The sequence below is a fragment of the Rattus norvegicus genome, chromosome 2 (genome assembly GCF_036323735.1).
Source record: "Rattus norvegicus strain BN/NHsdMcwi chromosome 2, GRCr8, whole genome shotgun sequence".
In the NCBI taxonomy this organism is placed as follows: Eukaryota; Metazoa; Chordata; class Mammalia; order Rodentia; family Muridae; genus Rattus; species Rattus norvegicus.
The window spans coordinates 249,580,474-249,592,244 of NC_086020.1; the positions used below are offsets into that span (position 1 = coordinate 249,580,474).

The following is an 11,771-nucleotide window of genomic DNA, read 5'->3' on the forward strand; positions in this document are numbered from 1 at the left end:
AAGGAGACGCCTTCCTTTTAGTGACACGTTGTTCCAAAGACAGTCTCCAGAAGCCTCTGGCAGGATGTAAATCTCCACATATCACTGAAGCTTTGAGCTACATCTGGAAATTTTTATTAGGCATTTTCATCATCCTGAAAAATGTTACATATATATTCTAAATTGGCTAAAAGCTAAATTATTCTTCCAAATCAATAACCACTTAATGAGGACAATTACTAAAAATTAACCCAGTGACTCACTCCCCTGCCTATTCATGGTTTTGCTCAAATGTCACCCTTTCCAGTAAGGCCCCGTGGTGATGGCCTGATTTAAAAATAGAACTCCTCAGCACAGTCTCTTGCTGTGTGTGTGTTTTTTTCACTCTGTAGCATTTGTCTTATTTTAAGAGCATGCTGTCCATTTTTGCATGTTTTTCATCTGTGTCACTAAACACAAATGTATTTGCCTGTCCACTCCTGCAATTCAAAGCCCAAGAATCGTGTCTGTCATCTATCAGATGTCCAGTACATATTTGTTTAATCAAGGAATGAGTGGGGGAAAAAATGAACTTTCTACCTAGAGAGCGTTAAACAGAAACCAGATAGACTACGAGGCAGCTTAACCACAGGAAGCCAGATGAATGGTGTGCTTCTCGGCTCATTTATGAACCCCAACATCAGGCAACAAAGATACCAGCAATCCTCGGCTGATAATACCAGAGAGTTGCTTCTGTCTTGCCTGTAAGTTGACGTGGAGGTGGGGAGAAAGAGCAGGCTAGCCATAGCCTCCTCTGGCACAATTTCTGTTAAATATCAAGGAATTACTACCCAGAATTTAACAAAAGGTATATAGTTCTTCTTTCTCAAAAAAAAAAAATATGTCAGTAGTTGATGTAAATCCTTTGGGTAACATGACCATGGGGTTAATATGTTAAAAATCGCTGATCTTACAGTGCTCTAAGAGAAATCATAGTAGCATGCTCGCCAGTGAACCTAAAACAACCTGCTTTGCATTGACGATCCCCAAGGGCCTGTTTTAAGACCATAAAGATCATTAGTAAACTAAATAAATAAGCCTAAGACTTTGGCCTTTGCACCATAAATACCATAATAGTTCACACATGAATACCAACATCTAGATTGTCATGGATTAGTTAGAACTATGGGTTCTGCTGCTGCTTTTAGAGACCAGAAGAAAGTGACTTAAGTCAAATCATTTACTCAGAATTGAAAGATTCCAGGTGAGTATGGAACTCAAACAACAACGATGAAGCACATAAAATATAAAAATTTAGTGTAGAAGCATTGGATTCTAAGAAAGAAAACTGGGACTTATAAAACATATTTTAAGATCACCATGTGTTTGTTCATTCAAGTCTTTGTCTAGTTTTTCTCGTGTTCTATCTCCTGGCAATCTAGTAGTTAAGTTGCCTGCTTCTAAAAAAATAATTCCATCAAATAAATTTAACTATTTAAAATCTAATAGACAAATGCCAGTCGATCCAAAAGCATAAGTAAATAAATTTGAAAGTAACCTTATGAAATAAAGCAATGTGAGTAATGGCAACCTTGTCCCTAAATTAAATGAAAGTGATTCATAGCAAAAAAATAAGTCAAAATAGTGCAAAAGTACGAGATAGTAATGAGACTAAAAAATAGTGCATATCTCTCATGTCAAGCATAATTAATACCATTCCTTGTGAGTCGCTAAAAACGTTTCTTAGCTTTTAGTTCTGCCATCTAAGCTCTCTTCACCATATTTGCAGAGGCATTTCAGGGGGAGGGATGCGAGGAAAGCAGCACTGTGTCCTCAGACATTTCTCACACTTCTCACCCCTACCTACAGCCTAGTCTATACTGCACATGCCCTATGGCATAAGGGCAACGGGCTTGGGAGCAGGAATCTAAGATTCTTAGGTCTGGACTAATTTAGTTCACCACTAGTTATGTCTATAAACCGGGTGTGAATCATGACACTTAATACTTCGGCTTCCTAGTCTGCAAAGTGGGATGATATTTGGCTAATTGCTATCTAAATCTGTCATGAAGAAAAATGGCCTGAGGTATTTGGTAATAACCCTCTGAATTAATAAGTCCGGTACTCATGTTCTCCTTACTGACACTCAATGGTGCAAGCCAGCAGAATGTTATTAATGAGATGTCACTGTATATAATTAGATTCTCAGCCCTTTTACCTAATTACGGTGAATTTGAACAAAACAGATTTTCAGTTGACATTGTGTCAAGACCTCTAGAAATTAAATATTGTTTAGTGCAGTGTGTTTTCAACCCGTGAGTCATGATCCCTATGGGATTCTGATCAGCATATCAGATGTTTACATTACCATTCATTACAGCAACAAAATTACAATTTTGAAGTAGCAAGAAAATAATAATTTTATGCCTTGGGGTCACCACAACATGAGGAGCTGTATTAAAGGTCATAGCATTAGGGAGGTTGAGAATCACCAGTTTAGTATGTATCAACTAGGTAATTATCTTTAGAAAAACTCTTGTAGATGGAGATACGGCTCAGTGGTTGATCTTTGAGTAGACACAGAATAGTCATCCTGAGCCCATCCTTGTTCTGCTCCATGTAACCTTTAACTCATCACTAAACCTGAAGATATACCTGTAAAGCATGTCCATTTGCCTTCCAAGATCAATGTGTGCAATCTATTCATAGTGGTATCCCTTTGGGGCTGGAGGGATGGTTCAGTGGTGTGCTCTGACAGAGGTCATGAGTTTAACTCTTAGCACCCACATCAGATGCCTCACAACCAGCTCCAGGAGAACCTGACCTCTGGCCTCTGTGTGTACCTGCACTTACAGACAAACACATAGTTAGAAATAATAAAAGTACATTTTAAATAATTTGGTATAGCTTTTTAAGAAATACGTTTTGAGCCTCAACTACTGGCGTGAAGACAATTTGGACTCCCACCTTGCTCTGCAGCTCCATGTAGCATCTGATGCTGGGAGCCTGTCCATATTTCAGTGCCAACTCTACTCACCATCTGAAGTAGAGAACCTTTCCGTCAATCCTCCCCAATCCCAAGCACTACCCAAAGGACAGAAAGCCCTGAGATTTCCACACCAATTCTACCTTCATCTGATGAAGGGACCCTGCTTCTCCCTCACACTCAACACCCTGCCACTGTCTGAGGAAGAAACCCACCAAGACTCCTACTCGGACTCCCTGGGGCATCTGAAATAGGGTTTGACCTTCATGTCTGACATTCAAGAGGTAGGAAGCCCACCGAGCAGCTCTGCAGTCATCTGAGGTAGGAGAGCACTGAGGTCTCCATGCATGGCTCTGAGTCCCTGAACTTCTTCCCCAATTTACGTTTGCTGTACTAGGAAAGGAGCATCAAGACCTCAGGGTCAGCAATCAGTGCCTGGGACTTCAGCCCTAACACCCAGCTCTAACTCCACTTGAGGTAGAACCCACCTCTACTTCAACCATAGCTCCAACTCTGGGGCAGCCATCTGAGGAATGAGCGCAAATCATGTGACCATCTGAGGTAAGAACCATACACCAAGGCTTCAACTCCAGCTGGAAATCTCAGTCTGAGGTAGGGAGCAAGCCAGTATTTCAGTCATTTCTGGGGTTCTCCTACCCAGGGAGAGAACTTGCTTACAGTTCTTCCTCAACTTCTGCCCATGGCCATCTGAGAAAGGGGGCACACCAAAACTACAGCCCCAAATCACTATCCCATGTACAGACTACATGAAGACTTCATCCTGATCTCCATCTCCAACTGAGGTAGGGACCATACTTAGATTTCCACCCCAGCAGCCCTGGTGACATTGAGATCTGGATCCTTCAGGGACTTGTGACCAAACTGTGGGTCACCATGTGAAGTACGCTGCCTGCTTAGGCTTCAGAGGTGGTAGACTGTGTGTGGGTCTTCACTCTCCGGAACTAGAGCATGGAACCAAAGGAATACAGGAGCATTCTCCCCAAGCAAATATTTTTTTCTTAATCTTGTATGTATTATACACTTAGAAATCCAAATAAGGTAAATCTTTAATAAAATAAATTTAAAATCCCTGCTTTAATAAATTACATCTCCCAACAAGAGCCAAAATAAGTTCTTCTTTCAAGTTATTTTTATCAGTTGCAGCTTTATAATTGCAACAACAAAGAAAATCACTACTACATCCATGTACCTGAAGTAAATTTATGAGAAGAATAACCCCAGTGACATCAACTTAATAAATGGGATCACATGAAGCAGCATGCATACACAATTGTAACTTATAGTGTAGGACTGTCATTACCTTTTTTTTCCCTCTTAGAGACAAAGGAAAACCTAAATTCTGGTCTCCCCAAAGCCCTTTTATCTCAAGATTATATTGAAATAATAAAGTGAGCGTGTAGTGTGAATAAATGCTGTTCCCTGCAAATCAGGTGATTTTCTCAATTTAAAACAAAAGTAATTATTGAAAAAAAAAGCACCATGATCTTCATGATCTTGAACTTAATGCATTCCAGAAACTTCTACAGGACAGCTTCATAGTGCAAAACCATTTAGAGTTAGCCGTCTCTGACAAGGAGTGCATAAATACAGCCTGTAATCTTTCTTTTTTATGAGCCTTCAAGATGTTTCTCCCTGAGTAAGTGCACTCCCTCGCTCTGATCCAACCTCCCTAGTTCTTTCCCAATTGCACATTTCTTGAGCTTAGCATCATGACATCTTGGTAACCAGGTTCACAAGAGAGTAAAATAAAAGGCTGGTTTTTTTTAATTTTCTAAAGATTTATTTATTATTTTATGTGTGGATGTTTTTGCCTGCATGTATGTCTGTGCATCGTGTAACATGTCATATCCATGCAGGTCAGAAGAGGGTATCAGATTCCCTGGAACTGGAATTACAGTGGGCAAGGTAGTGAGCTGCCATCTAGGTGTTGGGATTTGAACCCAAGTCCTCAGGAAGAACAGTCAATCCTCTTAACAGCTGAGCAATCTCTCCGACCTTGAAATAAAAGTTTTTACAGATTTATTTTCATTGCCTTTTTTATTTTATTTCAACTGGAGTTCTGTACTTGACAACTATGCATAGAAGCCACATGAACATACTTAATCTCTTCTTGACTCTTGTTTTGGGGATGGGGAGAGAAAAAGCTATGTCCTTCATTTCTTAAAATTTTCAACCCCAAATACAAGCAAGAACTCATGTTCACTGAAAGTTATGTTAAAGAACTATTCTTGAGCAGGCCTTGTGTTCCAGCCTTAATCTAAGCACTTAACTGAGGAAAAAGCAGCAGGAATATCTCTTGAGTTCAAGGCTAACTTGGACTACATATCAGGTTCTAGGCCAGCCACTACATTTTCCTGCCATGTCCATTAAAGATGGTTAAGGCTGTGTAGTTGGTTGCCCCAACCACACTAGACATTTCTTTTCATAACATAGCAAGGATGAAAACACAAAGTCTAGGGGTGCAGTACATGAGAAACTATCTAAGACCCAAGGAGTTTGCATGCTAGGACCTCAAGATGGCTTCTCTACTTCCAGACAACATTTTTGGTTTCTATTTTATGTGGTATATTTTTCTCTGTCCCTTCATTTTTCATCTGTTTCTTTCCATTTAAAGCTGGTTTCTTTTAGACAACCTACAATTGAATTTTGTTGGGTTTCAACCACTCAAGCCCATTGTCTCACATTTTGTATATCTAGACTGTTGATGTTTAAAGTAGATTATTGATTTAGTTAGATTATGTACCTGTTAGTCTTCATTGTTAACTTGACTGGATTTGGAATCAAATAGAAGATACCTCTTCTATCCATGTGAGTGTTTCTAGAGGGGTTTAACCGAGAAAGGAAGACTTATCTTGAAGGTGAGTGGGACTATCATATTGTCTGAGTCCAGAAGGAATAAAAGGGAGAAAAGAAGGAAGGTAGCACAGCCTTCATTCATCTCCCTCTGCTTCCTGACTACACACAATGTGACCAGCTACATCCTCAAGTTCTTGTCTCCATGACTTCCCCACCATGGCTGACCATATTCTCTTGATCTGTGAGCACAGATAAACCCTCTTTAAGTTACTTTTGTCAGGTATTTTGTTACAGCAATGAGAAAAATATCTAATTAGATTAATACTCACTAGTGTCTCTGTTTACTTTCTGTTGTTGTGCTGGGTACTGGGATTTTGTTTCTTCTGTATTTTTGTTTCGTACTGTTTTTTGCCTTGTCTTGCTAACTGAGCATTTTATGTGATTCTGTTTTTCTTCCTCTCTTACTATATTGACTATACTTTTTAAGAACTTTTTACAGCTGCTCCCCTTGAATCTTCAGGATGCATTTACAGCTGGCCTACACTCTCTTTCAAATAGTTCAAGTAACTTCTAACATCTTGGTTTCCCTTCTGTCCCTTCCAACACTGTCATCCACTGCACATATTTGTGAGATACAATTTCTGAACACATTGTTGAACTAATTTGTTGAACTAATTTGAACATGTCATTATCTGTTTGATCAACTAAAAATAAGAAATTTTCAGGCTATACATGGCTCAGTGTTTAAGAATTCTGGCTGTTCTTTCAGAGGTCCTGAATTCAGTTCCCACCAACCCATGGTGGAGCACAACCATCTATAATAGCATCAGAAGCTCTCTTCTGTCATGCCGGTGTGCACAAAGATAGAGCATACATATATACATGTGTGTGTATACATACATATTTTTTAAAAAATGAATAAGAATTCTTTCAAAATTATGTCATTTAAATTTATTTTGGTAATACTTTTGTTTAATTATATCCAAGTTCCTTGTCTAAATTATTTTTCTCCCTTCTGGTAATTTTATTTTACCATTTCTTATAAAATATATCAAATGGCCACAAATTCTGCCAGTTTGTCTAACAATATCTTTTATTTCTCCTTTGATATTAAAAGATAATTTCACTGCCTCCCCCTCAACCCCAACACTTCAAATATTTCAGTAAAACACCTTCTTTTTTCTGTAGTTTTTAAAATGTGGGACATCTCTTCTCCTCTCTTCTCTAGAGATGTCCTGAGGGATATAAAGGGTTTTATATTTGGTTTAGTTTGGTTTGATTTGGTCCTGGTCTGATCTGGTCTGATCTGGTCTGGTCTGGTCTTGTTTATTTGTTTTTTTGTTTTTTGTTTTTTTTCTTCTCTGACTTCAACCATGATGTTTTCTATCTTTGGTTTTCAGACGTTGCTTTTTCCATTTGACTGTGATATGCCTCAGATGAGTTATTTTTTGTATTTACCGTGTTTTCTATTCTCTAAGCTTCCTAGATCTATAGTGAAGTGCTTAGGTTTAGTTTTGGAAAATTCTCAATCATTCTTTCTTCAGATCTACCCCTGAAACTTCCTCTTTTTTTACTTTGTTGCTTTCATGCATATCATAGGAACTCAGGGTTTTACCTACTGTGGCAAACAAGTCTACCAGTACTATTTTCCCAGTAGTGTATTCTCTCTTTTTGTCATGTTGTGGTAATTCCATAGTATTTTTGTCATTGTTATTCTAGCAAATATGCTGCTCTGTGACTAAGTCTTTGATGTGACCACTGCAGTTGTTTTGGTGACACCAAGCTCATCTATATAAGATGACAAGTCTAATTAGCAGAGTTGTTGGTGTCCTGTCTGTGTCCCTACCTGATGTCACCTGGTCTTTCCTCAGTGTCCTCATTCCCTGTGGGGGAAAGGGAATCATCATGTTTTCTGGATAATTCATAAGCCTATGATGGACTCTAAGTATAAAAGTAAAGAAAGCACATCTCTCTTCCTTTATATCAAAACTAAACAGTTTTAACTTCAGGAAGAAGCTGAAGGAAAGCTAGGAGGTGGTGAAATGTAGGTATCATGCACTAATAGCCAAGGTGTGCATGCAAAAGAAGTCTTTAAAGGACTCCAAGGAACATGTGAGAGATTTTAAGAAACAGCTGCTGATATAGAGAAAGCTTTAGATGTCTGGATAGACGAGATAGCCACCCACAGCATTCTTTTAAGCCCAAGCCAAATATAGAGAAAAGTCCCTACTCCCCCCAGTTGGGTGAAGGCTAAGGGAAATCAGGAAGCTTCAGAAGAAAAGTTGGAAGCCATAATAGACTGGTTAGTGAGAAGAAAAGTCTGTCTCCATAACATGAAAATGCAGGTGATACAGCAAATGTCGATGTCAGAGGTGCATCTGACTAAGAGCAGTGATGGGGGTGACAACACACTTGGTTCAAATTCCACTGTGTGAGTCTGAATTCCAATGGATCAAGACATCATCTAATGCACAGACCACATGAAACTCAAGAAGGACGACCAAAATGCAGATGCTTCACTCCTTCTTTAAAAAGGGAACAAAAATACCCATAGGAGAGGCAAAGTTTAGAACAGAGACTGAAGGAATGGCCATTCAGAACCTACCCCACATGTGGCCCGTACATATACAGCCACCAAACTGGATAAAATGGATGAAGTTAAGAATTGCAGGCTGGGGGTTGGGGATTTAGCTCAGTGGTAGAGCGCTTGCCTAGGAAGCGCAAGGCCCCGGGTTCGGTCCCCAGCTCCGAAAAAAAAAAAAAAAAAAAAAAAAAGAATTGCAGGCTGACAGAAAGTGTATGTAGATCTCTCCTGATAGACACAGCCAGAATATGTCAAATACAGAGTCAAATGCCAGCAGCAAACCACTGAACTGAGAACGGGGACCCCCGTTGAAGGAATCAGAGAAAAGACTGAAAGAACTGAAGGGGCTTGAGACCCCATATGAATAACAATGCCAACCAACCAGAGCTTCCAGGGACTAAGCCACTACCCAAAGACTATACATGGACTGACCCTGGGCTCCAAATTCATAGGTAGCAATGAGTAGCCTAGTAGGGGCACCAGTGGAAGGGGAAGCCCTTGGTTCTGCCAAGGCTGGACACCCAGTGTACGGGATTGTTGGGGGGGGCAGGAGTGGGGGGTGGATGGGGAGGGGAACACTCATGTAGAAGGGGAGGGGGAGGGGTTGGGGGATGTTGGGCTGGAAACCGGGAAAGGGAACAACATTTGAAATGCAAATAAGAAATACCCAATTTAATAAAAATGGAAGGAAAAAAAGACATAGTCTAAGACCTTCTTGACTTAAAAAGTAAAAAGGCTAGTTAAGTTGAATCTTAACTAGAGAACAGTTAATAAAATGACTGGTTTCAGTACTTCAAAGGACAGCTTGACTGTCTAGTTAGGGATGAATGGAGTTGGTAACTTCAAGTTGAAGTCAGCACTTATTTAACATCCTCCAAATCCTTTAGCCTTAAGAATAATCCCAGGGCTGGAGAGATGGCTCAGCAGTAAAGAGCACTGACTGCTCTTCCAGAGGTCCTGAGTTCAATTCCCAGCAACCACATGGTGACTCACAACCATCTGTAATGAGATCTGATGCTCTCTTCTGGTGTGTGTGAAGACAGCTACAGTGCACTTGTATAAATAAATAAATCTAAAAAGAATAATCCTATATCTACTCTACCTGTGCTCTATAAATAGAGCATCAAAGTCTAGATGACTTGAGTGTTTTTATAGCATGGTCTAGTGAGTATTTTAAGTCCACTGTTGATACCGACTACTCAGAAGAGAAGATTCCTTTTAAAATATTACCACTGACAATACATCTGGTCATCCAAGGGTTCCAATGTAGATATACAGTGAAGTGAAGTTAGCATTGTGTACATGTCCCTAACCCAACAGCATATATTCTGCAGCCCATGAGACAGGAAGACAGTCTGAGTGTCAAGACTTATTATTTAAGTCTTTTATAAGGCTATAGATACAAGAGGTTGTGGTGCCTCTAATGGATCTGGGAAATTGCTATTGAAAATCTTCTGGGAAGAGTTTATCATCCTGGGTGACATTAGGACCATTCGTGATTCATGAGTGGTGCTTAACTCAATGTTCATGAGAGGTGCTCAAGATAGCAAACACTATGAGGCTTTGGGGGAAAATGGACTTCAAATCTGATGCATGCCTCGGGGCAAGGGGAGTGCAAACTCCAGGAGGATTACCTGGTAATGCAGGTGCAGATGTGGTAGAAATAGCAAGAGAGTGAGAACTAGACATGGACCTTTGAATTGACACTGCGTTGCTAACATCTTATTATAAAGATGCTCCGCTCAAGGTGGGTGAGCTCAGTCAGTAAAGCTCTCTTTTTAAGATTTATTATTTCATTTTTAATTATGGGCATGTGTATATGTGGGTATTTGCACCTGAGTGCAAATGCCTGCAGGGATCAGAAGAGGGCACCAGATACACTGGAACTGGAGTGATAAGAGATTGTAAGCTTTCCAACATGGGCCCTGGAAACAGAATGGTCCTCTACAAAAGCAGTATAAACTCTTAACTTCCAGGCCACCCCTCCAGTCCCCACCGATGCGTTTTTGACAGCTGTATCCTGTCCTCTGTGATAGGCGCTCACCATGCATTTGTCATGTGAGCAAGCCAACTCCAACCTTTGCCTGTCAACGTTTTTTATAGACACAGCTGAAATTTCCGATGTGACTTGCGACGTTTGCAGCACCTGCCACTCATGCTTTCAGTAGGCAAAATAATCTTGTCTGGTTATAGTTCTCCATCAAAGGAAACACATTTAGATATTCAATAAATTCCCATTTCCTTTTGACAAAGACCAGAAAGCCAATTTTACCCTAATATGACTGAAATACAGGTTGGCCTTGAAGACAAAGTGATAACACAAAACAAACAAACGAAAAACATAAGACTGGTACTCTGAGAGCGAATTCTAATGAAAGAGACAGGGTGTGCATTTAAGTTCAAAAATAGGAAAATATTATTATTCTAGAGCAATAACACTATTTTTCTTAACAACAAAGCATTGAAGAGAAGGATACAGAGCCTATCTGATTTAGGCATAACATGATTGCCTTAAATTAGACTACCAAGATAATCTGACTGCAAAACTCATTTCATTACTCACAGCATTTGCAAGCAACCCATTTTGAGTAATTTGGACAAGGAAATTAAAGCTTTGTAGAGAAGAAAAATAGTGCAAACTGCAGCTATATAAATGAAACTACTCAGTCAAATGCAGGCTTTTCTGTAGACTTCATTAGTGTTTTAAATAAAACGTCTGTACAGAAAGTTCACAAGCAGCTAAAAGTTGGGTATCACTGTCCTGGATACAGACAGAGCTCAACTGTGAAGAGTAGACACAGCTACAGAGCATTAAACTGCAGCTAAACAAAGCCTGAACCCTGACAAGTTGAGAGAAACCTACAATCCACCAGATCTTGTGTACTTGAAGCAGACTCTCACGCCTGCCACGTAGGCTTTCTACTGCACTTTAAAATTATTTCTGCCTTGAATATGCATTCTTACATTTAGATTTAATTTTGCCCCAGATATTTTTGCTCTGAAGGCTGGGAAAGTGGCTCAATGGTATGATGTATGCCAGCATGTGTGAGGTCCTGGGTCTGACTCCCAGCACCACACACACACACACACACACACACACACACACACACACACACACACACACAGAGAGAGAGAGAGAGAGAGAGAGAGAGAGAGAGAGAGAGAAAATTGCTTTAAATATATAACAGGATTGTCATGCTTTAGAAAATATATTAGTAAAAATATTACTTTGTGAACTTCTAAAGGGCAATATTGTTCCTCAGAATATAAGCAGGTGGTGAAGGCTAAATATAATATCTGTGCGATGTGATAATGTGACAGACTACCTTCTAAGGAACGTAAATATATTTCTCTCCATTGCTTCTCTGACAAAACACTCAGGAGACAGAGATTTGCATATACAAAAGTTTATAAATACCTAAGATC

General features: G+C 39.7%; 1 long non-coding RNA gene across 1 annotated transcript; it reads left to right on the forward strand.

The window, feature by feature from the left end:
• Positions 1-583: 583 nt before the first annotated feature.
• On the forward strand, positions 584-6,492 carry LOC120100983 (uncharacterized). Its single transcript, XR_005501436.2, has 3 exons — positions 584-722; positions 3,342-3,505; positions 4,822-6,492. It is a non-coding gene; the product is annotated as an uncharacterized LOC120100983 (long non-coding RNA).
• Positions 6,493-11,771: the final 5,279 nt, after the last annotated feature.